A 27,016-nucleotide genomic window follows, 5' to 3' on the forward strand; every position below is an offset into this window, starting at 1 on the left:
AGATCATGATCTCACAGTTCCTGAGTTCGAGCCTCATGTCGGGCTCTGTGCTGATGGTGTGGGGCCTGCCTGGGATTCTCTCTCCTCTCTCTCTGCCCTTCCCCTGCTCATTCACTCTATCTCTCTCACAAATAAATAAGTAAACTTAAAAAATAATAAAAGCTTTTTTGAGCTATGCCAAATAGTCTATGCTAACAATGTGACTTTTGGTAAATTGTTTTGTTGCCAGGGGCCCTCTGTAGGGGCTTGAAATTGAGTAGGTAAGGGTAAATCACATAGTTACTCCATGCCTATATTTCATTTGTTTGTTTGTTTGTTTCCCGTGGCTGTTTCTGATCCTCAATAAAAACTCTGGACCCAAAAGCTCAGGTGAGCTTCCAGGCTCAGTTCCCATGTGTTCTTACAAATTGTTGCTGGGAGAATTAAGCACTGTTTGTGTGAGTCCATTGGAAGCTCACATCTAGTTTTTTCCTGCTCTTCATCCTATGTGACTTTTCTCTTTGCTGATTTTAATGCTATGTGGCTTTTCTCTTTGCTGATTTTAAATTATATCCTTTCATAACCACCATTTTCTTTAATTCTGTAAGTCTTAGCACATCATCAAATTTGAGGATGTTTTTGGGGAACTCTGACAAATCATGGCTTTAGTGTAAGTTGATCAAAACCTTATAGCCTTGGGTTTGTGTCCATTATATCCCTTTTCAACAACTACAAAGGGACATTGTCTGATTTCTTTAATAATCTTTACCATACCCTACCATAGTTTTAGTCCTATTCATAGTATATATTTACATGGTCTGTTATAAACAAGTTAAGGGATAGAAGCTATGTCTCTTTAAGTTACATGAACAATATTGGCAAATTGTAGGCACTTAATATCTGATGTTTGACTTAGAAATGCAAATTCTAGAAATTCTTCCTTAAGAAACAGATATAAGGGTGCCTGGGTGGATCAGTTGTTGAGCATCCAACTTCAGCTCAGGTCATGATCTCACAGTTTGTGAGTTCGAGGCCCACATCAGGCTTGCTGCTGTCAGTATAGAGCCTGTTTCGGATCTTCTGTCTCTCCTCTCTCTCTCTCTCTCTGCCCCTCCCTCACTTATGCTCTCTCTCCCTCAAAAAAACATTTAAAAAAAGAAAAGAAACATATAAAAGCAGGGATGCCTGGCTGGCTCAGTCGGTAGAGCATGTGACTCTTGATCTTGGGATTGTGAGTTCAAGCCCCATGTTGGGAATGGAGCCTACTTAAAAAAAAAAAGAAAAGAGGGGCGCCTGGGTCCGGCTCAGTCGGCTGAGCATCCAACTTTGGCTCAGGTCATGATCTCATGGTCCGTGAGTTCGAGCCACGTGTTGGGCTCTGTGACGACAGCATAGAGCCTGGAGCCTGCTTCGAATTCTGTGTCTCCCTCTCTCTCTGCTCCTCCCCCGCTCATGCTGTGTCTCTCTCTCTCTCTCCTTCAAAAATAAATTTAAAAAAGCATTAAAAAGAAAAGAAACATATGAATGCAGATAAAATTCTATTATAAAGATCCACATAGACTACAAAATAGTTTATGATCATTCTGAATATCTAATAGTAGGCAATAAAGGTTAAATAAAGGTTAAATAAAGTATGGTGAGCTGTAGGTTGTCAATATCTGCAGTAGTTGCCCTTGATCCATATTAAATGTTGATGAAAAAAAATTTGACGAATTAGTGAGACAATCAGATTTAAAAAATGATCAGAGGTTGTATACTATCATAATAAAGAACATAGAATCTGTCATCCAAAATTCAGTTCATTAACCTTATTTTTGGTTGTTACTAACTGTGTAACTTTTTACTACATTACTTAACTGACTTTATTTCCTCATCAGTAAAATGGGAAAAACAACAGTGACCTACCTCAAAGTGTTGCTGTATGTATCAAATGAAATAAAACATATAAAGCACTTTCAGTGGCATAACAATGACACCAAGTAAAAGTTGCCTATTAATTAATGAACTTGTAAAGAATATTTCATGTATCTTGTTTCATTGTTTTTGAAAATTCCCTTTGTTCTTCTCCTTTTTCTTACAGTGAAATTTGAGATTCTCAAGTCTGTTTTTCCATGTCATGGTAACTTATTTCAGTGTCCAACCTTCAGATTACAGTTCTTCCTCATTAATAATATTTGTCACAAAGATTCTCAAAAAGCATAGGAGGACAAATATTCTTGCCCTTCACATAAAGCTGCACACATATAACTAGTTTAAAGAATCTTATCTAACAAGCGACAGTTTGAGCCTAATAATAAAAGGCTCAATCTTGTTCCCATATCCAACACAAGGAGTTATATGCATATTTACTTCTGTGTCTGTAAATATGTCCTTTCAAGTATAATGTGTATGATGAGGTCTTGTATGAAACTTGGATCTCCCAGATCATTCCTAGGTCTTATGAAAGAAATCACAATCTCTAAAAAATATGAAACTCTGAATAGCAGTCTTACTAGTTTTATTATGCTCCTCTGGTAATTGATATTACAAAAGTTTTGAATATTTAGATGTGCCAGATCACATGGTGACCACTACCACTATCTACTTATAACTACATGTCTAGAAGTATGATAAAACTGTAACTTTGTCTCTTTTAAAAATGTGGCAAGGGGCGCCTGGGTGGCGCAGTCGGTTAAGCGTCCGACTTCAGCCAGGTCACGATCTCGCGGTCCGTGAGTTCGAGCCCCGCGTCGGGCTCTGGGCTGATGGCTCGGAGCCTGGAGCCTGTTTCCGATTCTGTGTCTCCCTCTTTCTCTGCCCCTCCCCCGTTCATGCTCTGTCTCTCTCTGTCCCAAAAATAAATAAACGTTGAAAAAAAAAAAAAAAAAATTAAAAAAAAAAAAAAATGTGGCAAATTCATGGGCCAAATTTTTTTTTTATGTTTGTTTATTTTTGAGAGAGAAGGAGCAGCGCAGTAATGGGGAAGGAGTAGTGAGAAGCCGGACAGAGGATCCAAAGCAGGCTGGCAGCACGGAGCATGACACAGGGCTCAAACTCATCAACTGTGAGATCATGACCTGAGCTAAAGTCAGACACTTAACTGACTGAGCCACCCAGATACCCTCACGGGCCAAATTTCTTGTGGGCAGAAGCAAAATAAAAAACATACTCAAATGCATAAATCTTCCAAAAATAGCAAACTGAATTCAACAATACATTAAAAAGATCATATACCATGATCAAGTGAAATTTATTCCAGGAATGCTAGGATGTTTCCATATCCACAAGTCAATCAATTGACGCACAATGAAGGATTAACAAAATTAAGGGTAAAAGGACAAAAAATTAAGGATAAAAATCATATGACCATCCCAATAGATCCAGAAAAAGCATTTGACAAAATTCAACATCAATTTGTTAAAAACTAAACAAAGTGGGCATTGAGGGAACATACCTCAACATAATAAGGTCATATATGACACGCACAAAGCTAAGATCATACTCAGTGGTGAACATCTGAAAGCTTTTCCTCCAAGATCAGAAACAAGAAAGGATGCCCACTCTTACCACTTTTGTTCAACATCAGAAGTCCTAGCCAGAGCAATTAGGTAAGAAAAAAAATTAAAGGCCTCCAAAACAGAAAGGAAGAAGTCAAACTGTCACTATTTGCAGATGACATTCTATTATTATTTATAAAATTTCTTTCTGATCATTAATTATTAGCATATAGAAATGCAACTGATTTTTGTACATTGATTTTGTATCCTGCACCTTTATTGAATTTGTTTATTAGTTCTAAGAGGTTGTTTTGGTGTAATCTTTAAACAATCCCATTTACAATTGCATCAAAAATAATAAAAAAAACATAGGAATAAATTTAACCAAAGAGGTGAAGGACCTGTACACTGAAAACTATAAGACAATGCTGAAAGAAACTGAGGACGACACAGATAAATAGAAAGGTAATCCACGCTCATAGACTGGAAGAATTAAATACTGTTAAAACATCTAGACTACCACAAAAGATTTATAAATTCAATGCATCCCTATCAAAATTTCAATGACATTTTTCAGAGAAATGCAACAAACAATCCTAAAATATGTATGGAACCACAAAAGACCCTGAAGAGTGAAAGGAATCTTGAGAAACAAAGCTGGAAGCATCATGCATTTTTATTTTAAACTGTATTAAAAAGCTATAGTGATCAAAACAGTTATGATATTAATATTTAAAAAAAGACACATTAGTCAATGGAATAGAACAAGGAGCCCAGAAAGAAACCCACATATAAATAGTCAACTTATGACAAAAGAGCCAAGAACATACAGTATTCATGACACAGTGTTGGAAAAACTGGACAACTACATGCAAAAGAATGAAATTGGAACATATTTTACACCATACACAAAAATGAACTCAAAATGGATTAAGGAGTTGAACATAGGACTTGAAACCATAAAGTTCCTAAAAGAAAACATAGTAAACTCCTTGACAATGGTCTGGGCAATGATTTTTGGATTGGACACCAAAAGCAACAAAAACAAAAATAAACAAGTGGGACTACAGCACATTAAAATGCCTCTGCACAGCAAAGGAAACCATCAACAAAATGAAAAGGTAACCTAGTGAATGGGAAAAAAGAATTGCAAGTCATACATCTGATAAGAGGTTAATATCCAAAGTATATAAAGAACTGCTTCAACTCAACAGCCAAAAAACAATCTGATTAAAAATGGGTAGAGAGTCTGAATAGATATTTTCCAAAGAAGACATGCAGGTGGCCAATACACATGAAAAGTTGTTTACCACCACTAATCATCAGGGAAATACAAATCAAAACCACAATGACACATCACTTCACACCTCCTAGAATGGCTACTATCCAAAAGATAAGAAATAACAAGTGTTGGGAAGGATGGGGAGAAAAGGAAATCTATTCTTGTGCACTGCTGGTGGAAATGTATATTGGTGCAGTTGCTATGGAAAACGGTATGGAGGGTCCTCAAAAAGTTAAAAACAGAACTACCATATGATCCAACAATTTCACTTCTGGATATTTATCTGATGGAAACTTGAACATTAACTCAAAAAGATATATATAGATACCCCCATGTTCATGCAGCCTGGGTGTGGAGCCTGCTTAAGATTCTCTCTCTCCCTCTTCCTCTGCCCTTCCCCTGCTCAAGGGCGTGTGCAGAAGACACGAATTGACATTTTTCCAAAGAAGACACCCAGATGGCTAAAAGACACATGAAAAATGCTCAACATTACTCATCATCAAGGAAATACAAGTCAAACCCATGATGAGATACCACCTCACACCTGTCAGAATGGCTAAAACTAACAACTCAGGAAACAGATGTTGGCGAGGATGTGGAGAAAGGGGAACCCTCTTACTGGTGGGAATGCAATCTCATGCAATCACTGTGGAAGCTCCTCAAAAGGGTAAAAATAAAACTACCTTATGACCCAAGAATTGCACTACTAGGTATTTATCCAAAGGATACCAAAATGCTGATTTGAAGGGGCACATGCACTCCAATGTTTATAGCAGCAACAAAAATAGCCAAACTATGGAAAGAGCCCAAGGGTCCATGGACTGATGAATGGATAAAGAAGATGTAGTATAGACAGTGGAATATTACTCAGCCATCAAAGAAATAGAAATCTTCCCATTTGCAATGACATGGATGGAGCTAGAGTGTATTAACCTAAGGGAAATAAGTCACTCAGAAAGATAAATACCATATGATTTTACTCATATATGGAATTTAGGAAACAAAACAGATGAACATATGGGAAGGGGGGAAAAAAAGAGAGAGGGAAGCAAACCATAACAGATTCTTGATAGAGAACAAACTGAGGGTTGATGGAGGGAGGGAGGTGGGGGATGGGCTAGATGGGTGATGAGTATTAAGGAGGGCACTTGTTATGATGAGCACTGGGTGTTGTATGTAAGTGATGAGTCACTAAATTCTCCTGAAACCATTATTACACTATGTTAACTAAGTAGGATTAAATTTTTTTTTTCCATTTCATTTATTTTAGAGAGAGTGGGAGACAGCACGCACGTGAGTGGGTGAGAAGGAAGAGGGAAAGAGAGTGAGAGAGAATCTCAAGCTGACTCCACGCTCAGTGAAGAGCCCAACACAGTGTATGATCCCACAACTTTGGGATCATGACCTAAGCCGAAATCAAGAGTCTGACATTCAACCAACTGAGCCACCCAGGCACCCCTTAACTAACTAGAATTTAAATAAAAATGAGGGAGCACTTGGGTGGCTCAGTCAATATAGCGCCTGACTCTTGGTTTCAGCTTAGGTTATGATCTCATGGGTTCACGGGCTTGAGACCCGTGTCAGGCACCATGGTGACAGCAGGGAGCCTGCTTGGGATTCTTTCTCTCTCCCTCTCTCTCTGCCCTTCCCCTGCTCGAGTGTGTGCGCACACGCTCTCTCTCCCAAAATAAATAAATAAACTTAAAAAAAAAAGAAAGAAATACATATAAATAAACAATTTGGAAAAATAAAACTAAGTTCTATTCTAGGACATTAGCAAATCTGATTTTCAAAGATTCCTTTTAAATCTCATCAAAATTAATTTTATATCTTTTTTTTAAAAAATTTCTTACACTTATTTTTGAGAGACAGAGTGAGACAAAGCGAGAGTGGGGGAGGCACAGAGAGAGAGGGAGACACAGAATCCGAAGCAGGCTCCAGGCTCAGAGCTGTCAGCACAGAGCCCGACATGGGGCTCGAACCCACACACCGTGAGATCGTGACCTGAGCCAAAGTCAGACACTTAACCGACTGAGCCACCCAGGTGCCCCAATTTTATGTCTTTATTGTTCTTGATTTTTAGAAAATTTATGGTGGATACTTAGACTCTTTACATAACCATAATTTCATTTGTTTCCTGAGGATTTGATAAATGCAAGGCTGTTATTAAGTGTTCTAGGGCTGTGCCCAGATTAATATATCCAATCCTCATAAAAAAACCCATAAGGCATTGATATCATTATCTACATTTTACAACATAAAATTGTAAAACATAAAGATTAATAACTATTGACCTCCTTGAAATGTAGCTAGAGTGAACAAGGAACTGAAATTTTGTTTTAAATTTTTTTTTTCAACGTTTATTTATTTTTGGGACAGAGAGAGACAGAGCATGAACGGGGGAGGGGCAGAGAGAGAGGGAGACACAGAATCGGAAACAGGCTCCAGGCTCTGAGCCATCAGCCCAGAGCCCGACACGGGGCTCGAACTCACGGACCGCGAGATCGTGACCTGGCTGAAGTCGGACGCTTAACCGACTGTACCACCCAGGCGCCCCTGAAATTTTGTTTTAATTGTTAAAGATTTTTTTTAATGTTTACTTTTTTTTGAGGGAGAGAGAGAGAGAGAGAACAGGGGGAGGGGCACAGAGAGAGAGGGAGACACAGAACTGGAAGCAGGCTCCAGGTCTGAGCTGTCAGCACAAAGCCTGACACAGGGCTGTAACTCACGAACCATAAGATCATGACCTGAGCCGAAGTTGCACGCTTAACTGACTGAGCCACCTAGGCGACCCTGTTTTAATTTTTAATTTAAATACAAAAGTGATATAAAATGTTTTCCAATTAAACACAACTTTACAGTTTGGGTATAACTACATTTCTTTTTTTTTTTTTTTCAATATATGAAATTTATTGTCAAATTGGTTTCCATACAACACCCAGTGCTCCTCCCAAAAGGTGCCCTCCTCAATACCCATCACCCACCCTCCCCCCCCCCCCCCCATCAACCCTCAGTTTGTTCTTAGTTTTTAAGAGTCTCTTATGCTTTGGCTGTCTCCCACTCTAACCTCTTTTTTTTTTTTTTTTTCCTTCCCCTCCCCCATGGGTTTCTGTTAAGTTTCTCAGGATCCACATAAGGAAATACATTTCACCATAACCACTGAAAATTTAGCATCCAAACTGAAAAGTGCTATAACAATATGTATCAGATTTTGAAAACTCAGTATGAAGATAGGAATGTAAAATATTTCCATTTATTTATATTATTACATGTTGAAATAATATTTTAGATATATTGGTTAATGGATATTATACTTAATTTCAACTGTTTCCTTTTACTTTCTAAACTGTGTACAAAAGAAATTTTTAAATTACACAAGTGGCTTGCATTATATTACCTTTAGATTCAAATACCGTTATATTATGCAGCCTCTCACAGTATGTGGTCTGAAAAAGTCATACTGCCAAATCTCAAGACTTAGTTCTCACCACTCCAAGAGATTGGATTCTCAGGAAAAACTCCCTGCCCTTGTTCACACAGACCTCTCTTCACAAACTCCAATCATATTCCTACTCCTAAAATGTCTTACTGACTAAAATCAATGAAACCATTTCCTACCTTCCTTTGTTTGAAAATCAAGTCTGTGAATAAAATCAAAGGTGTCTGGTGTGTTATTCTACCTAACCACCAGTCTCTTCTTTGACAAAACACACTCTAAAGTCCTTAGTTTATCCTCGAAGAGTTCAACTAGTTCTATTTCTGTACCATCTTTAGGAAAGAAAAGGGCACATGAGGAAACAATAATTACCAATATGTATGTGAATATTAACTGGGAAGGAAAAGGAAAAGCACTGGAAAAGAAGGGGACCCATCCCTATGGTCCTGTTATTAACTGGGAAGGGGCAACCACCTAGGGATCAGGTAAATGGATGGGTCACAATTAGGTCATACAATCTAGAAGGAAAGCAAATATTTTATGTTCTGTAAAGCAAATATATATGACAGAACAAAAAGTAAACACGAACTGACCTTGAACGCGCTGTTAAGTAGCAACACTCTCCTCTACTTCAGGAGGCTTCTCTTGCAGAACTACAAGACCAAGAAGGGACCCTTGAGGTTCTGGACAGGCTAAACAACACACTGTCCACCATCAGACATGACCCATGACCCACCACAAATATATCTAGATGGAATAAGAGATAAATAGAATACTGCTGACTTTTAACAGTGTCACACTTAAAGGCCATACCTATAAACAGCGCTGGAATCTAAGTTCACAGCAGTTTCTAGGGGCCACACTGTGGTTCTGAAAGCAATGACTTCCCCTCTGATGTCTATTTCTTTATAGATAGATCAAACTGGCTCTAAGATGTAAGAACAGAGGAGAATCCAGGGAAACACTTCCAAGTAACCATGGAAGCTACAGTGGACCCTGGGTGGGCAACACTCACTTCCCCAATATCCCTTCTGTGTGAAGCACTCCTACAGGTTTACTGGGGAAATTTTAAAAAACCTACCCACTGCGTTCAAACTTAGAGTCGGTTACAACCCAGCTGTCACAGGATCACTCGGCCACAGTATCAGACACCTTTCGTCACCGTAGACTGTGTACTGACAGTCCCACTAGCCTTATCGTATACCAGTCTGGGCACTCCAGGGCCTGTCACACACACTCTCACTCACACGCATGCAGGCGTGTGCACTAACAGTTCACAACGAACTTGTCACAGACAATAACGCCCGAAACCACCGTCGTGCGAGGTTTACGCAAACACCGGGACAAGGCTCCTGGCTCCATCTGCCTTACCCGCGCCCCGGGAGCTTAGGACCTCCATACCGCGAGCTCCTCCCGCAACCCGACCTGGATCACCTTAACTCACCAGGCAAAACCCAATAACCACGAAGATACCGGAAGCGGAACCAAAAGGCGAAGTCCATTCGTGGCCCTGGGGCCTGTGGGAAACGTAGTCCAACACTAAAAAAAAATGTTCTGGTTTTCGAGCACGGCAGAGTACAACCGTCGCGAATTCCACGTCACGCCCCCGAAGCTCCTGAGAGTTCCGGGTGGGCTGATCTTTCGTCCTCCGCGGAAGGTTGCCGGTGGCGGTTCTTAAAACATGAAAGAGCCGGGTGATGGTTTCGTGGGAGCGAGAGGTCTTTGCATGAACTAGAGCCCAAGCCGAGAAAGTAATCGGAAACCTGGGCAGGGAGGAAAGTAAAGGGAAGCGGAAGCCTACCAGAGGCGGGGCAAGGAGGAAAACGGAGGCAGCCTGAGTCTGGGAAGACCGGGAGAGAACCGGAAACCCTAACCCAGGAGCGTTGAGGAGGGCCCGGGAGGCAGTCGAATCCGTGCTGAGGGATGTCGGGCCTAGAAGGGCTGAGGAGGGTACTGCAGTTCGGGCGGGAAGGCTGAGGTGAGAAACGGGAGCCGGTGCCTGTCGAGGTTTCTCTTCACTCAGGCCTGTGTGTGCGGGACCCCGTGGTCGTGAACCAGAGATGACGAGTTTTGTCAGTTTTTGCCCCTTGAGAAAGCCCCAGCACCCAGAATGGCGTCTGGCATATAGCAGACGCTGGGTATGTGTATGCCTGCCCTGGTGTGTATTTGATACCATCGCTGCCAGGAAGTTCTCTCGTGTCCTTTTCCAGTCTCACAGCATAGACAGCCAAAGTTCTTTTTTTTTTTTTTAAGTTTGTTTTTGAGAGAGAGAGAGAGCGCGCGCGCGAGCGGCGTAGGGGCAGAGAGAAAGAGGAGACACAGAATCCTTAGCAGGCTCCAGGCTCTGAGCTGTCAAGACAGAGCCCCGCGGGGGGGGGGGGGGGGGGGGTGAGGGGGGGGGGGTGAGGGGGGGGGGTCGAATTCACAAACCATGAGATCATGACCTGAGGCGAATTGGGAGGCTTCACCTAGATGCCCCGCAATAGTTCTGATATACATGCCCACATTTTAGTTCTGTCAGTTCTGCAATTCTCTTTTTCACATCCTAGTTTTGTAAGGTTTATTAATGTGTAGTTCATTCTTTTCTTTTCATTTCTGAACAACATTCAATTGTGTGAATGTCACAATTTGTGTATACATTTTTCTCTTGGTGAACATTTGTTGTATTTCCAGGTTTTACATATTATGTATAAAGCTGGCATGTTTCCATTTCTCCTGGGGTAATACCTAGAAGGAAAAAAAGCTGGGTAATAGTTCAGTTTATATTTAACTGTCTAAGAAGTTGATAAACCTTGCAGAATAATTAGTTGTTAGTGACTTGTGTTTGAGGCTCTATGTAACTGTGGAGTAAGTGGTTTTCGAGTTTGATTTGCTGTCTTGTATGGAATTATGAGATGGACTTAGCGGAGTTATGAATGTGATGTAAGATCCTATGGGATTGTGGCTTTGTGAAGTGGGTGAGACATAGGAGACCCAATGAGTATGTACCAACTCTTATTTATCGTGATTTTGTGTACTTACTCCACGCCACGGTGACTATTAGATCACTATGTAAGTGGTATTGACTACTGAGAAACACTATGTATCTAGTAAGGTATGTGTCATTTTGATTCTGCTTATGGAATTATGACTGTTTCTAATCAAGTAAAATAGCAGTATAGAGATATCCAAAGGAAATGAAAACAGGATATCAAAGAAATCTGCCTTCCCATATTCACTGTAGCATTCTTCACAATAGCCAAGACATGGAATGAACCAAAGTGTCCACTGATGGATGAATGAATAAAGAAAAAGTGGTGTATATATACACAATGGAGTATTTATTCAGCCTTTAAAATGAAGTAAATCTGGGGAGGATGGATGGCTCCATCAGTTAAGCGACCGACTTCAGCCCAGGTCATGGTCTCACAGTTTGTGGGTTGGAGCCCTGCACTGGGCTCTATGCTGACAGCTGGGTGCTTGGAGTCTGCTTCGCATTCTGTGTCTCCCTCTCTCTGCCCCTCCCCAACTTGTGCTCTGTCTCTCTCTCTGTCTCTCAAAAATAAACGTTAAAAAAATTTTTTTAATGAAGTAAATCCTACCATTTGTGACCACCTGGATGGACCTTGAGGACATATGCTAAGTGTCTTCTCTGGAAAGACAAATATTGTATGATCTCTCTTATATGCAGAATCTTTTTTTAAAAAAGTCATTGAAATAGTAGAATGGTGGTTGCCATGGGGTTACGAGGGTAGGAGAAATGGAGAGATGTTGGTCAAAGGATACAAAAGATAAGTTCTGGAGAATCTAGGGTACAGTGTGGTGACTACAATGAACAATACTGTGTATTATGTACTTCAAAGTTGTTAAGAGATTAGATCTTAAATGTTATCACCACAAAACCAAAAAAGATAATTATATGAGAGGATGGAGGTGTTAACTAACTTTATGGTGACAATCATTTCATAGTGTATACACGTATCACATCATAACATGGTACACATTAAACTTACACATTATTTTTATAAAAAAGAATTGGTAAGTAGGAGGTAAAATTACAGGTGATAGGATTATATACCTGGAATGCCATATTAACTAATTCTAATGTGTTGAAATGACCAGGATTCAATAGGTAGCACACAAGAAAAATACTTCTTATCTCTGTACTTCTTTTAACAGATTCGAGGGATTTCTCCCTCCCCCGCCCCGTTCCTAGATGAAATCATGGGTGATTTAATAACTTTTCAGACATTCTGAGTCAAGGAAAAGTATCTGAAATACTCCTCATCACAAAGTCAGTCTTATTCTCTAATAAAAATATTTACTATAAAAATCAATATTTGAAAGTTCATATAAAGGAAAATTTTTTTTCCATATGACTGGAGCCTATAGCGTAGAAAACTACATAATCAGTTTCTCCTCTATTACTCAAACCTTTATTATTGAGTAGTTAATATTTAACAATGATTTTTTTTAATGTGGAGGATGTTTATTTTTTTAATGTTTATTTATTTTTGAGAAAGAGAGGGAGAACAAGCAGGGAAGGGGCAGAGAGAGGTGGGTACAGAGGATCCGAAACAGGCTCTGTGCTCACAGCAGAGAGCCCAATGTGGGGCTCGAACTCATGAACCGGGAGATCATCACCTGAGCTAAAGTTGGACACTTAACCGATTTAGCAACCCAGGTGCCCCTAACATAATGATTCTTTTTTTTTAATGTTTATGTATTTATTTTGAGAGAGTGTGGGAGAGGGGCAGAGAGAGAGGAGAAAAGTGAGAATTCCAAGTAGTCTCCATGCTGTCAGTGCAGAGCCAAATGTGGGGTTTGAACTCACGAACCATGAGATCATGACCTGAGCTGAAATCAAGAGTCCAATGCACTTAACCGACTGAGCCACCCAGGCAACCCCTAACATAATGATTCTTAATACTTAATAGTAAATGTTTACTGCTGAACTAGGCAGATTTAACCAAGTTATTATGGAAACATTTAAGGGAAGTGGGATTTTACATGGCTACTTTTGCCTCTCTTCTCTCTCCCTTTTCACTTTCCTAACAAAGTATCCAAAAGAAAAAAGGTCCTCTCTTGCAAATCTTAAAGAAATACCTCAGGTGAGATGTTGTTTCTTCTCTCTTTTCTGAAATATTCTTTTCCCCTTTAGCATTTATGAGCATTTTCCTATCTTGAAACTTCCTGGAGATAGTATTCCCTTTCAAGAAACTGGTCATTTCTTTTTATTCTCACCAGATAAACCTCTGCCTTCTCCAAGTTCTTCTAATTTTAAATACTGTTCACTTATTGAGTATTTCACTCAGCATCTCCTTTCTCATGCCCACAAACATACATTCTCTTGAATTAAGTAACTATATATTCCTTGAATGAACCAATCTTACCTAGACAGTGATTTGATGTCTAAGTAGTGAGTGTGTAGGAGAGCCCATACAAGGGAAAGACTTCATCATGTCCACAGACCTTGGTTTTTCAGTAAAGGTGGAGGTAAAATCAGATTACAATATTAATATATGCATTATTATTATTATATTTTATTAATATGTATCGCTAATTCTTGTATTAATATGTATTATTATTGTGTACATATTAATACATGTATTAATAATATATTAATATATGGTGAGAAGGGAGGTCCCATATCACAGTGTCCTTCTTCCTCTCCAGCTCACCCTTCTGGATCATGTTTCTCCTCTCCCATGTAGTCATATGCCAGGAATGCCTTGTCCCGTTTATATGCCTCCACTCTATAATAGGCACCAAAAGTATAGAAGTAACCTAGGGTTGAAAGAGCAGCTGGGAAAGCCTGCTTTCTATACACAAAGCACTGGAGAAGAGAAAGGACAAGAGGAGCGGGTCCATGATGACAAGAGCCTACGGATAGAATAGACCTTGAATCTTAGTAAAAGAAGGAATAGTGTCCGAAGCCTTCCTTTGGACATAAATTCAATACTATCCACCCTTTTCTTTCATAGACTCACTGGAGAATTTCTAAAGGATGTACATTGGCAAGAAGTAAGTTAAACCTGGAAAGACTGAATGAGATAAAATCGGTAACTGTTGGAAAATGTAAGCATATACTAAACAATAATTATTAATTTTAATGGCATTTCAAGACAAATTAGATTAAAATCACCAGATAACAATAGAAAAAAAGTACTTAAAGCATTCTAAAGTGTTTCTGGAGATGCCCACTAATTACAAATCAAAGATACAAGTTAAAAATTTAAGGGTACCCTATAAAAGAAATAGAATAGTTTTTAATCCAGTAGAAAAGGGGAATAAAGAAAACATGATCCAACAGAAATCAAAGTGTAGCATAAGAAGTATAAGCTTGATTAAAAAGAAACTGGGGAGATGGGATATGGAGCTAAAAGGAGGCCTGGCAACAACTCTTGGAAGATAAAGACTCAGTAGAATAGCATGTCACTTGTTGAGGCTAAAGTGCAGTGTCCTTGCCTTTCTTAGTCTGTGTATTTGGAAAAATAAACCCAAATGCTGACTGCAGAGAAGAAGACGAAAGAGAATTGGTTAAATATTCAGGCCTTTCACCTTCCACTCCCTGCCTTCCCATTACTGCCAGTTTGGAGGTTTATGGGGGTTAAAGGATGAATATGAAGTTTTTGTATAATTTGATGTAGAAATGGGCTACCTCCTGGCCAGCAGATATTCCCAGATTCAAGCTCATGTGGAGACAGTCAGTTACAGGATAATGTTCATGAGTTCTGGGGTCAAACAGATCTAGATTCCAGTCTCCACGTGCACCATTTTTAGTTGTATCCCTATTTTTATTTTAATATCACTGAGACTCATTCTCTTCAGATAAAGTATGAAGATAGACATGCCAGTGCTCTACCTACCATGTCTAAACGAAGGGATATTTACAAAGTATACAAAGGAGTTTATAAAGAATATAAAGTGCTTGTAATGTAGTCGTTCAGTAAATTAGTGTTTTTCCACTTGTATGTCACAAAACTAAAATTAAAAATAGCTGGAAAACTGTATAGCATAAGGCAACTATGCACACCCAAAGAGATTAATATGAATTCCTGCTAATTGATTAACTACTTTTAATCACATTGACATGCCCCCTTTGTTTATTCTTTAGCAGTGGCAACATGGGAGGTTGAGTTTTTGTGGGTAGTGAGAGCCTGGATCCTCACTGGATATGATGGTTAATAATACACAGCTCAGTTCCCAACTGCGTCAGTAACTATGGATTTGTAAACAACATCTTACATTTACCCTATGTCTTCTGAGTATCAGTATATATGGTTTCTTAATTTACATGCCACATTGTTTAGGATGCTCATGTTCATCATGAGGCAGAAGAGGTAACAGTGAGAAATTAGGCAAAGACAGGATTGTGCAAGATGGAAAGTGAAATGTCATCCTGATTGCAAACATTATATGCTCTGCATTACATTGTGTCTTAACAAAGTTATCTTCTGCAGGGGCACCTTGGGTGGCTCCGTTGGTTAAGCATTTGACTCTTGGTTTCAGCTCAGGTCATGATTTCACGGTTCATGAGATGGAGCCCCATGTTGGGCTCTGAGCTGACAGCACTGATGCTGCTTGGGATTTTCTCTGCCCGTCCCCCCCACTCACACATGTGCATGTGCTCTTTCTCTCAAAATAAGCATTTATTTATTAGTTATTTTTAAATGTTTATTTTTGAGGTGGGGGGGGGGCACAGAATCCGAAGCAGGCTCCAGGCTCTGGGCTGTCAGTGCAGAGCTCTATGTGGGGCTCGAACCCACAAACTGACATCGTCTGATCTGAAGTCAGACGCTTAACCGACTGTGCCACCCAGATGCCCCCAAATAAATAAACATTTTTAAAAATTATCTTGTGCACTTTCCATTTCCTTATATTTTGAGCTTTCCAGTCCTGTTTTGTATTACAATGCAAACAAGTTAATGTCTTAGCCTAAGAAGGGACACCCACCTAATGAACAGTAGTAAAAAATAATCTTAGAAAAATAGGAAGGCCATGTCCTCCCTCTCCCTGTGGAGCTGCAGAGGAATTAATACCATTCTTTGTCATAAAATTTATTTCAAAGAAACTGATATAATAAAGTGTTAAATTGAGAACATTAAATGAATATTAGCCTCGCTCTCCTGTCCCTTACTTTCTAAATCTGTAAACCTATTAGTTATTTATTTCATTATTTGCTGCCCAGGTAATAATGTTTAAACTGTCATCTGTGTTTTATTGAAAGCCATAAATAGTTAAAATATTTTTATGTTAAGGGAATTCTGTTTACTTTCTTTATGCATAAAGGTATAATAAAATCCTAGGACCTTTAGCGAACAGCGAAATGGAAAGCAAAATAATAAGATACTACACACAAGGATGTGCTAGAATCAAATATAAAGGTAATGAGTATTGGCAAGGACATGGGGAAATCAAAACTCATACACAACTAGACAATATAAAATGGTGCAGTTACTGTGGAAAAGAATCTGGCAGTTCCTCAAATGGGTAAACATAGATCCACAATTCCACCCCCATGTATATAATCAAGAGAAATGAAAATATATGTCCACATAAAACATGTACGTATGTTCACAGCAGCATTATTCATAACAGCCAAAACGTGGAAACAACTCAAATATCCATCAACTGATGAATGGATAAACAAAATGTGGCATACCCATACAAGGTAACATTATTCAACAATAAAAAGAAATGAAAAGGATACGTGCTATAACTTGAATCTTCAAAACTTTAGGGTAAATAAAAGAAACTAGTCACAAAGTACCGCATGTTGTGTAATTCCTTTTACAGGAGATATCCAGGAAAGGTAAATATGTAGACAAAACGAATTAATGTTTGCTTAGTGCTGGAGCATATTAAGGGGTACTTAACTAATAAGGTCAGTTGATATTTTTCATACCTATGTATACAGTGTATACAAATTTTATATGAAAAAGCCCTAAAATACAGTAAAATAATGAGAGGTTGCAAAGTATTCATGAGACCAAACATTCAAAACTATTTCCCCTTCTCTTGCTCCCTTTTTCCCACCAACTAGGAGTGACAGTACCTAGAGCTGCAATAGGTCAGCCCTTCTATATTCCCGGTTTGCCTATTCCTCCCTCTTTAATTTCCACATTGAGGCAGGAAAGAAAGTGATGCAATATACAACAGATATTCTATCATAAAGCCCAAATGAATGTTGTACTTTTGAACAAGTTTTCAACCATGAAGCCAAACAGTAGTTTCCCAGAATCAAACCTTGTATCCTTTTTACTTTTAAAACACATCTTTAATTTTTTTTTTCTTTTTTGGTCCATTTACACCCCTAACTGGTCTTTGTAGCCATGGAATACCTCAAGCCCTACTTCCATCTTTTCTTGAGGATATCCTTCTCCTCTGACATTTTCCTAAGCAAATGAATGCAGAAATAACAATATATTATCTAAAATGTCTTATTTGCCAACAGAAAATTTATAAGATATGCAAAGAAACTACAGAATATGACTCCTGCTTTGGCAAAAAGAAAAAAAGACTGCCTAATCGAGCAACCAGATGTCAGATTTAATAGACAAAGACTTCAAAGAAGCCATTATAAATATATTCAAAAAACAAAAGGGAATCATGATTAAAGAAATAGTGGCAATGCTACATCAAGTAAGGTGTGGCAATAAAGATAGAAAAAAAATTTTGAGTAGGCTCCATCCCAATGTGGGGTGTGAATTCACAACCTTGAGATCAAGAGTCACATGCTGTACCAACTAAGCCAGCCAAGTACCGCAAAGATAGAAAATGGAAATCCTAGAATTGAAAATTTCATTAGAAGGGTTCAAAAGATTTGAATTAGCAGAAGAAGGAATTAGCAAACTTGAAGATAGGCCATTAGTGAGTATACAGGTTGAAGCACAGAAAAAATAATAAGGAAAAATGAACAGAGAAATGTGGGGCACTAGTGAAGTGCACCATTATATGCATAACGGGAATACCAGAATGAACAGAGAGGTTTCGAAAAAAAAGCATTAAAAAAACTTCAAAACTTCCCAAATTTATTGACAATAATAATGAGAGTTTAGCTAAGCTATTATTATTAGCTATTATTTACTATTATCATTAGCTAAACTAATATTGCTGCTTTGGCATACATTTCGTTTGGTTAAGTGTCTTGCCAAAATCTTCAACTGACACTAACCCCCTCATATAAGCACATACCCTAGGTAGCAGCCTGCAGAGTCACAGCAAATGAAAGTTCCTGATATGATTTCCCAACAGCCTTCTGATCAAGTCTCCTCAGGCTACCAGCATCTGTATGTGCCCCTTAGATAAGACTCCTGTGGGAGTCTTAATAAAATACTATTCTTTTGGTTTGTATTGACCAATCCAGCCCCAGCCCAGGAACCATAAAGCACTCCACTGTAATAAAGCCATGTGCCCCATGTTGTACTTTCTCTGTCTGCACTCTGCCTTGACCTTCCCATCTGGCCTCTTGTGTACTTCCTCCAAGACATGTAATGCACTTCTCTATTTCAATTTCTCCTGTGTTCTGTTGTTGAACCATGACTCCCCATCCAGCAGTCTGTGCTCCAGTAAACAAATGTTCATTTAATAGTCATCATAATTTATGTGTCCACGGAGTTCGACAAATTCAAAGTAGTAGAAACACAAAGGAATCCACCAACATATCAGGGTAAAAATGCTGAAAACAAAGCAAAGAAAACGTCTTTAAAGCACCAAGAGAAAAAGAACTCATCACTTAAAAGGGAGCCCCAACTAGATTAATGGCTGACTTCACATCAGAAACAATGGAGGCCAGAAGGGAGTGGGGAGACAAATTCCAAGTCCTGAAAGACAAATGCCTTTTAACCAAGAATCCTACACCCAGCCAGAGTGGCTTTAAAAAATGAAAGCTAGGGGCACCTGGGTGGCCCAGTCAGTTGAGTATTTAGCTCAGGTCATGATCTCAGTTCGTGAGTTCAAGCCCCGCATTGGGCTCTGTGCTGACAGCTCAGGGCCTGGAGCCTGCTTCACATTCTGTATCTCCCTCTCTCTGTCCCTCCCCTGCTTGTGCTCTTGCTCTCTCTCTTTCTCTCTCTCTCTCTCAAAAGTAAATAAAAATTAAAAGGGTTTTTTTTTTTTTAATGAAGGCTAAATAAAGCCTTGTTTATTCCAAGATAAACAACTGAGAGGCTTTGTCACCAGCTTTAAGAGATTACTAATTTCTTCAAGCTGAAAGCAAATGACCCCTAATTGTAATTTTGATATACATTAAAAACAGCACCTGTAAAAGTAACTATGTAATTATAAAATACAATACAAATGCACATTTTTCTACTTTGTTGTCTTATGTTAAAAGCATTTCTATAAAACATATAAATAATGTGTTAGAAAAATAATATAAAATGTTAATATGTAATATTACTATACTGGTAACAGCACAAAAGAACAAAAGAGGTGGGAGGAAACAATGCTGCTCTAGTAGGGAGATAAGGAAATGAGCCCAGATGGTTACTCAAAACCACAGGAACAAATAAGAACCAGAATAATAAGAAAATACAACAAAATCTATAAATCTACACATATTCTATTAGCTTTAAAACACAATTATAGAAAGTAATGATCATAGCAAGGTATTGTAGAGTTGTAACACAGATGTAGTATGTAGAGATATAGACACAGATGTAGTAAAACAGTAATACATCAAAAATGGAGAAAAGAGAATAAACCCATAGGGAGTCTAACATTTCTGTCTTATTGGATTTAAGTTAGCATAAATCTGAAACTGCTTCTGATAAGCTCCAGAACAAGATTTATGTAATCAAAAACTAAATAACTAGGGGCGCCTGCGTGGCTCAGTCGGTTGAGTGTCCAACTTCGGCTCAGGTCATGATCTCATGGTTCGTGAGTTCGAGCCCCACGTTGGGCTCTGTGATGACAGCTCAGAGCCTGGAGCCTACTTCAGATTCTGTGTGTCCTTCTCTCTCTGCCCCTCCCCACTTATGCTCTCTCTCTCTCTCTCTGTGTCAAAAATGAACATTAAAAAAAAATTTTAATAAAAAAAAACTAAATAAAACAATATAGCAAGAAGTCACTGGATACATTAAAATATTACAAAGTATTCACTTAAAGGATGTGGTAAATTAGAAATAGAGGAAGAAAAAGGACATAATAGACATAGAAACCAAATGTACAATAGCAGACAAGAATCCAACCTTGTTACCACTATTCATCTAACTGGGGAGCTTTTTAAAAAGAGAGAAGAGGGGCGCCTGGGTGGCGCAGTCCGTTAAGCGTCCGACTTCAGCCAGGTCACGATCTCGCGGTCCGTGAGTTCGAGCCCCGCGTCGGGCTCTGGGCTGATGGCTCGGAGCCTGGAGCCTGTTTCCGATTCTGTGTCTCCCTCTCTCTCTGCCCCTCCCCCGTTCATGCTCTGTCTCTCTCTGTCCCAAAAATAAACGTTGAAAAAAAAAATTAAAAAATAAAAATAAAAAGAGAGAAGAAACAGCAGCAGACACACTCCTGGTGGCCTGGAAAAAAAAAAATCATACAACCATGTTGTGAGCTATGGTTGGGGCTATGTGGCTAGTACCTCAGGGTGGCCTCTAGGAGATGAAAATGACACTGAGTCAACAGCCAGCAAGAAAATGGGAACTTAGGGCACCTGGATGACTCAGTCAGTTAAGCATCTGACTCCTGATCTCAGCTCAGGTCATGATCTCACAGTTTGTGAGATCGAGCCCCATGTTGGGCTCTGTGCTGACAGTGCAGTGCCTGCTTGGGAATCTCTCTGTCCCTCTCTCTCTGCCCCTACCCTGTACATGCTCTCTCAAAATAAATAAATTACAAAAAAAAAAAAAACCATAATTTTAAAATGGGACCTCAGTCACACACCTGAAGGGAACTGAATTGTGCCAACAACCCAAGTGAGATTGGAAGAGAATCTCTACCTCCAGATGAAATCACAGCCCCAACAAGCACTGGTTTTCAGCCTTCTGAGAACCCATATATATATACTATCCCCAGACTTCTGACAGACTGAAACAAAAATGAGTATTATCAAGATAAATTTGTGGTAATTTCTTGTGCAGCAGTAGAAAATAAATACATTATCCAATCATTGAACTAACTATTGGCCATCCTTGTCAGAAAGGTGGATCACAAATGGTTCACATTCACTTGGGATGGAGATTTTGCGTCTAAAAAAATTTTTTTAATGTTTATTTATTTTTGAGAGAGAGAGACAGCTCAAGCGGGAGAGGGGCAGAGAGAGAGGGAGACACAGAATCTGAAGCAGGTTCCAGGCTCTGAGCTATCAGCACAGAGCCTGACATGGGGCTCGAACCCACAAACTATGAGATCATGACTTGAGGCAAAGTTGGACGCTTAACCAACTGAGCCACCCAGGTGCCCCTGGATATTACACATTTTTATTCTGGCTCTACAACTAAGTTGTTTTAGCTTCCTTCTGTCATATTTCAAAGAGATCTGGACCAGTTGGACATCCCACAGACTACATACTGGTCCACTACATGACTGAAATCGTCCTAATCAGACTGGTTTAGCAAAAGATAGTAACCAGATTGGAGGGTTTGGTAAAACACAACAAAACAGATAAATATTATGAAGATTAAAATGTCACCACAGCAGTGATAATATTGGGGTTATAGTGGTTTGAGGCATTCCAGAATATTCCCTCTGAAATAATGGATACAGTATTGCATCTTGCACTTCCCACCATCAAGAAGCATTAATGACTGGTTGGCCTCTTTGGATTTTAGATGTGGCAGATTCCACAACCAAGGAAACTCCACAATAGGAAACATGCAATGTAGACCTCTCTGGTTCTGGAGCATGCCATGCCATCTTCAGAGAAGAACTATAAAACTTTTGAAAACATTAAGAAACAGCAAACATGACCATGATCCACCAGCTTCTTAATGAAATTTTTAGTCCTCAACAAAAACTAGTATCATCTATGGACAGATTCTTTACTTTTCTTCACAATTGGCTGCCTTTTCTTTTTCTTGCCTGATTGCTCTAGCTAGAACTTTTTTTTTTTTTTTTTTTTTTTTGCTCTAGCTAGAACTTCTTTTTTTTTTTTTTTTTTTTTTTTTTTTTAGTGTTTTTTTTTTTTTTTTTTTTTTCAACGTTTATTTATTTTTGGGACAGAGAGAGACAGAGCATGAACGGGGGAGGGGCAGAGAGAGAGGGAGACACAGAATCGGAAACAGGCTGCAGGCTCTGAGCCATCAGCCCAGAGCCCGGCGCGGGGCTCGAACTCACGGACCGCGAGATCGTGACCTGGCTGAAGTCGGACGCTTAACCGACTGCGCCACCCAGGCGCCCCTCTAGCTAGAACTTCTAATACTGTGCTGAATAGAAAGGTCAAAAATGGGCATCTTAATATTCCTCCTGATCTTACAAGGAAAACTTTCAGTCTTTCACTATTGAATATGATGTTAGCAGCAGGTTTTTCATATAATGGTCCTTACCATGTTGAGGAAGTTTCCTTCTGCTTTTAATTTAATTATGGTTTTGTTTTGTTTTTTAACCATGAAAGGGTGTTGAATTTTGCCATATGCTTTCTCTGCATCAAATGAGGTAATCATGTATTTTCCCACATTCTATCATGTGGTATATTATATTTGGTTTTCACATAATGAACAATCCTTGTATCTTATGAATAAAAACCACTTGTTCATGGTGTACAATCCTTTTAATATCCTGCCAAATTTGATTTGCTAGTATTTTTATGACAGATTTTACAATATTCCTAAGTATATCACTCTATAGTTTTCCTTTTTTGTAGTGTCTTTGTCCTGGCTCTTTGACAAATCAAGGTAATGCTGGCTTCATCAAATGAACTAGGAAGTATTTCCTCCTTGATTTTTCTGAAAGAGTTTGAAAAGGACTAGTGTGAACTCTTCTTTGGTAGAATTCACCAGTGAAGCCATTTGGTCCTAAGCTTTTCTTTTTTGAAAAGTTTTTGATTACTGATTCAATCTCCTTGCTGGTTATAGTGCTATTCATATTTTCTATTTCTTCATGAGTCCTATTTGGTGGATTGGGTGTTTCTAGGATTTTGTCCATTATATCTAGGTGATCTAATTTGGTGTTATACAACTGTTTATAGCATTCTATTACAATAGTATTTATTTTTGTAAAATCAATAGTAATGTTCCACTTTCTATTGTTTTTAGTAATTTGAGTAACATCTTTTTCTTAGTCGATATAATGGTTTTGGGGGCACCTGCATGGCTCAGTTGGTTAAGCATCCAACTCTTCTTGATTTCAGCTCAGGTCATCATCTCATGGTTCATGAGTTTGAGCCCCGTGTTGGGCTCTGTGCTGACAGTGGGGAGCCTGCTTGGGGTTCCCTGTCTCCCTCATCTCTCTGTCCCTCCCCACTCCTCTCTATCAAAAATAAAATAAACACCATATATGTATATTGTTTTCCTATTTCTATTTCATTTATCTTTGCTCTAATCTTTATTATTTCCTTCCTTCTGCTAGTTTGGGTTTAATTTGTTCTTTTTCTGGTTCCTTAAGGTGTTAAAGTTAAGTTGGTGATTTGAGATCTTTAAAAAAATTGTTTTAATGTTTATTTATTTTTGAGAGATAGAGCACAAGCAGGGGATGGGCAGAGAGAGAGGGAGACACAGAATCCAAAGCAGCCTCCAGGCTGTGAGCTGTCAGCACAGACCCCAATGTGGGGCTCAAACTCACAAACTGTGAGATCATGACCTGAGCTGAAATTGGGACGCTCAACCAACTGAGTCACTCAGGCACCCCTGAGATCTTTTCAATGTATGTGTATGTTTCCCATTGTATGCTTTGTTATAGTAATAATTTTATATAATTATTAGAAATGAAATATAATTATAAATAATTATATATATTACAATTTGGAGTATTCTGTTTTCATTTTCTTACATCCCAAAGTATTTTCTAATTTCCCTTGTGATTTCTTCCTTGACCCATTGGTTGTTTAAGACTGAATTAATTTTTATATATTTGTAAATTTTCAAACTTTCCCTTTGTTACTGATTTCTAGTTTCTTTCTGTTGTATGATTATACACTTTAAAAATGTATTAAGACTTAATGTGGCCTAATATATGGTCTATCTTGGAGGTTGTTTAATATGCACTGGAGAAAAATGTGTAATATCCTGTGGCAGGTAGAGTGTTCTGTATATGTCTGTTAGGTCTAATATACTGTTACCAAAATTCTGTTTCTTTATTAATCATCTGTGTGATTGTTCTGTCCATGAGTGGAAGTGGATATTGATGTCTCCAATTATTATTACAGAAAGCTCTATTTCTCTTCAGCTCTCTCAATGTTTCTGTCACATATTATGGGGCTTTGTTGTTTGGTGCATACAGATTTATGTTTGTTATATCTTCTTAATTTACTCTTTTATCAATATATAATGAAATTCTTGTCTTTTAACAATTCTTTTTTTTATTTTTTTGAGAGAGAGCAAGAAGGCACAAGCAAGCAAGGGACAGAGAGAGAGAAGAGGAGCTCTCCAGAAGCAGGGTTCGAGCTCATCCGAAGCAGGGTTCGTGCTCACCTGAAGCGGGGCTTGAGCTCACCCAAAGCAGGGCTCAAGCTCACCCTATGCGGGACTTGAACTCACGAGCCATGAGATCATGACCTGAGCCAAAGTCAGATACCTAACCGACTGACCCACCCAGATGCCTATCTTGTAACAATTCTTAAATTAAAATGTATTTTGATTGATTTAGTAAAGGAACACCTTCTACCTTTTACTATTTGCATGGAATGTCTTTTTCTGTCTTTCATTTTTAACTTATTTGTGTCTTTTTTCTTTTTATTATTGTAAAATATGCATAAAAGTTACCTTTTCTACATTTCTAAGGAGTAACTGACAAATATAATTATATATACTTAGAGTGTACAATGTGATGATTTGATATGCATATACATTATAGGATGATTATGAATATAACACATCCATCACCTCACATAGTTAATATAGTTTACTCTAAAATTTACCATTTTAAGTGTATAATTGTAACATTAAATACATTCACATTTTTGTACAACCACCATCCATGTCAAAAACTCAAGAAAATCCATACCCATTTAACAAGAACTCCCCATTCCCCTCTCCCTCAATCCCTAACAACTATCATTCTATTTTCCATCTCTATGAATTTGACTACTCTAAACACCTCATATAAGAGACATACAATATTTGTCCTTTTGTGACTGGCTTATTTCACTTAGTATAATGTCTTCAATAATACTCCAGTATTTACCACATTAGTCAAAAATGTGTATAAACATTCTTAGTGGACTCTTGAGTTGCTTCAACTTTTTCACTACTGTCAAGAATGCTTTACAAACGTGGGTATACAAATATGTTTGTGTCCCTGCTTTCAGTTCTTTTCAGTATATAATCAGAAGTGGAATTACTAGATCAGGTGGTAATTCTGTGTTTAACTTTTTGAGGAAATGTCAAATGTCAGTTTTTCCCAGTGGCTGCCCCATTTTATGTTTCCTCCAGCAATGCTTCCAATTTCTCTGCATCCTAATCAACACTCATTTTGTTTTGCCTTAAAAAAAAATCATTCTAATGGGTGTGAAGTGGTATCTCAGTGTGGTTTTCACTTACATTTTTTTTTAAATGTTTATTTATTTTTGAGAGAGACAAAGACAGAATGCGAATGGGTTAGGGGCAGAGAGAGAGGGAGACACAGAATCTGAAGCAGGCTCCAGGCTCCGAGCTGTCAGCACAGAGCCCGATGGGGGGCTCAAACTTACGAGCTGTGAGACCATGACCTGAGCTGAAGTCGGATGCTTACCGACTGAGCCACCCAGGCGCCCCAGAAATTTTACTTCTTATGACATATCCGGACAATTAAGAACACTCTTAAAACAAAGGGAAAATAGGAAATCTCAGGAAAGAAACATGATATTAAAGAAAGAGCCAAATGGAAATTTTAGAACTGAAAAATACAATAACCAAAATTTAAAACTCACCAAATGGGCTCAATAGCCAAATGGAGATTATAGAGGAGAGAATCCAGCAAACTTGAAGGTGGAGCAATAGAATTGATCTGATCTGAACAGAGATAAAAAGCTGTTTTCTGTTGTTTTATTTTTAATGAAATGGGAGGTGGGGGTGGTGGGGTAGATAAAAATCAGACATCCATGTCATTGGATTCCTGGAAGGAGAAGAGAAAGTGCAGGGCTGAAAAACAGATGAAGAAATAATGGATAAAAACTTCTAAGTTTGGTGAAAGACCTAGGATTCAATCAGTTAAAGAAACCCAAACAAATACACCCAAAGGAATCCAACACTCTACAATTTTGAAACTTCTATCTACGTGAAGTTCTAACTACTAATTTCCAGAGAAAATTAAATATGTCCTACTTAATGAAGATAAATGTGTCCTGTGTAACAACTGAAGAATCAGAATACAGAAAATGCATTTAAGTAAATTTATAAATCTATAGGTAAAGAAGTAATAGATAAAAAGAAAAAAAGATATAAATAGTAATCATGAAGAGACATTCCAGAAACAGGTTTATACGGCTAGTATATTCCACAAGTTGACCAGAACACACTATTATAAACTGGAAAGCAATTTTGCAATATCTGATAAAGTTGAATGTATCTATTCCCTATGACCAGGTACCTCTACTTCTATGTAAAGAATGGCAACACGGAGGGGCACCTGGGTGGCTTAGTCGGTTAAGTGTCCAACTCTTGGTTTCAGCTCAGGTCATGGATCTCACGGTTTGTGAGATTGAGCCCCATGTCAGGCTTCACACTGACAGCGTGGAGCCTGCTTGGGATTCTCTGCCCCTCCCCTGCTCACTCTTGCTCTCTCAAAAAGAAAATAAAATTT

General features: G+C 38.6%; 1 protein-coding gene and 2 long non-coding RNA genes across 15 annotated transcripts in view; 1 reads left to right on the forward strand and 2 right to left on the reverse strand.

Annotated features, from left to right (window-relative positions):
* The window catches only part of ZNF260 (zinc finger protein 260), a 75,439-nt gene extending 64,967 nt beyond the window's left edge, over positions 1-10,472 (reverse strand). The window contains exons 1-2 of one of the 5 annotated variants that reach the window (XM_045441117.1): positions 9,545-9,806; positions 8,767-8,826 (exon numbers count right to left, since the gene is read on the reverse strand). The gene's annotated coding sequence lies outside the window, so the exon portion shown is untranslated. Of the gene's footprint in view, positions 1-8,766; positions 8,921-9,544 lie in introns of all 5 variants that reach the window. The other 4 variants (XM_045441113.1, XM_045441109.1, XM_045441110.1 and 1 more) reach the window with 4 other exon arrangements.
* On the forward strand, positions 10,048-20,447 carry LOC123578311. Its single transcript, XR_006702299.1, has 3 exons — positions 10,048-10,151; positions 14,137-14,230; positions 20,398-20,447. It is a non-coding gene; the product is annotated as an uncharacterized LOC123578311 (long non-coding RNA).
* Positions 10,719-27,016, reverse strand: part of LOC123578304 — a 36,250-nt gene continuing 19,952 nt past the window's right edge. For 5 of the 9 annotated variants that reach the window (XR_006702280.1, XR_006702279.1, XR_006702282.1 and 2 more), the window contains 2 exons: positions 26,145-26,329; positions 16,872-18,833 (listed from right to left, as the gene is read on the reverse strand). This is a non-coding gene — a long non-coding RNA (uncharacterized LOC123578304). Of the gene's footprint in view, positions 10,901-16,871; positions 18,834-19,210; positions 19,235-20,136; positions 20,153-25,910; positions 26,034-26,144; positions 26,330-27,016 lie in introns of those variants that run through there. The other 4 variants (XR_006702284.1, XR_006702287.1, XR_006702286.1 and 1 more) reach the window with 4 other exon arrangements.

This window comes from Leopardus geoffroyi, chromosome E2 (assembly GCF_018350155.1).
Source record: "Leopardus geoffroyi isolate Oge1 chromosome E2, O.geoffroyi_Oge1_pat1.0, whole genome shotgun sequence".
NCBI lineage: Eukaryota > Metazoa > Chordata > Mammalia > Carnivora > Felidae > Leopardus > Leopardus geoffroyi.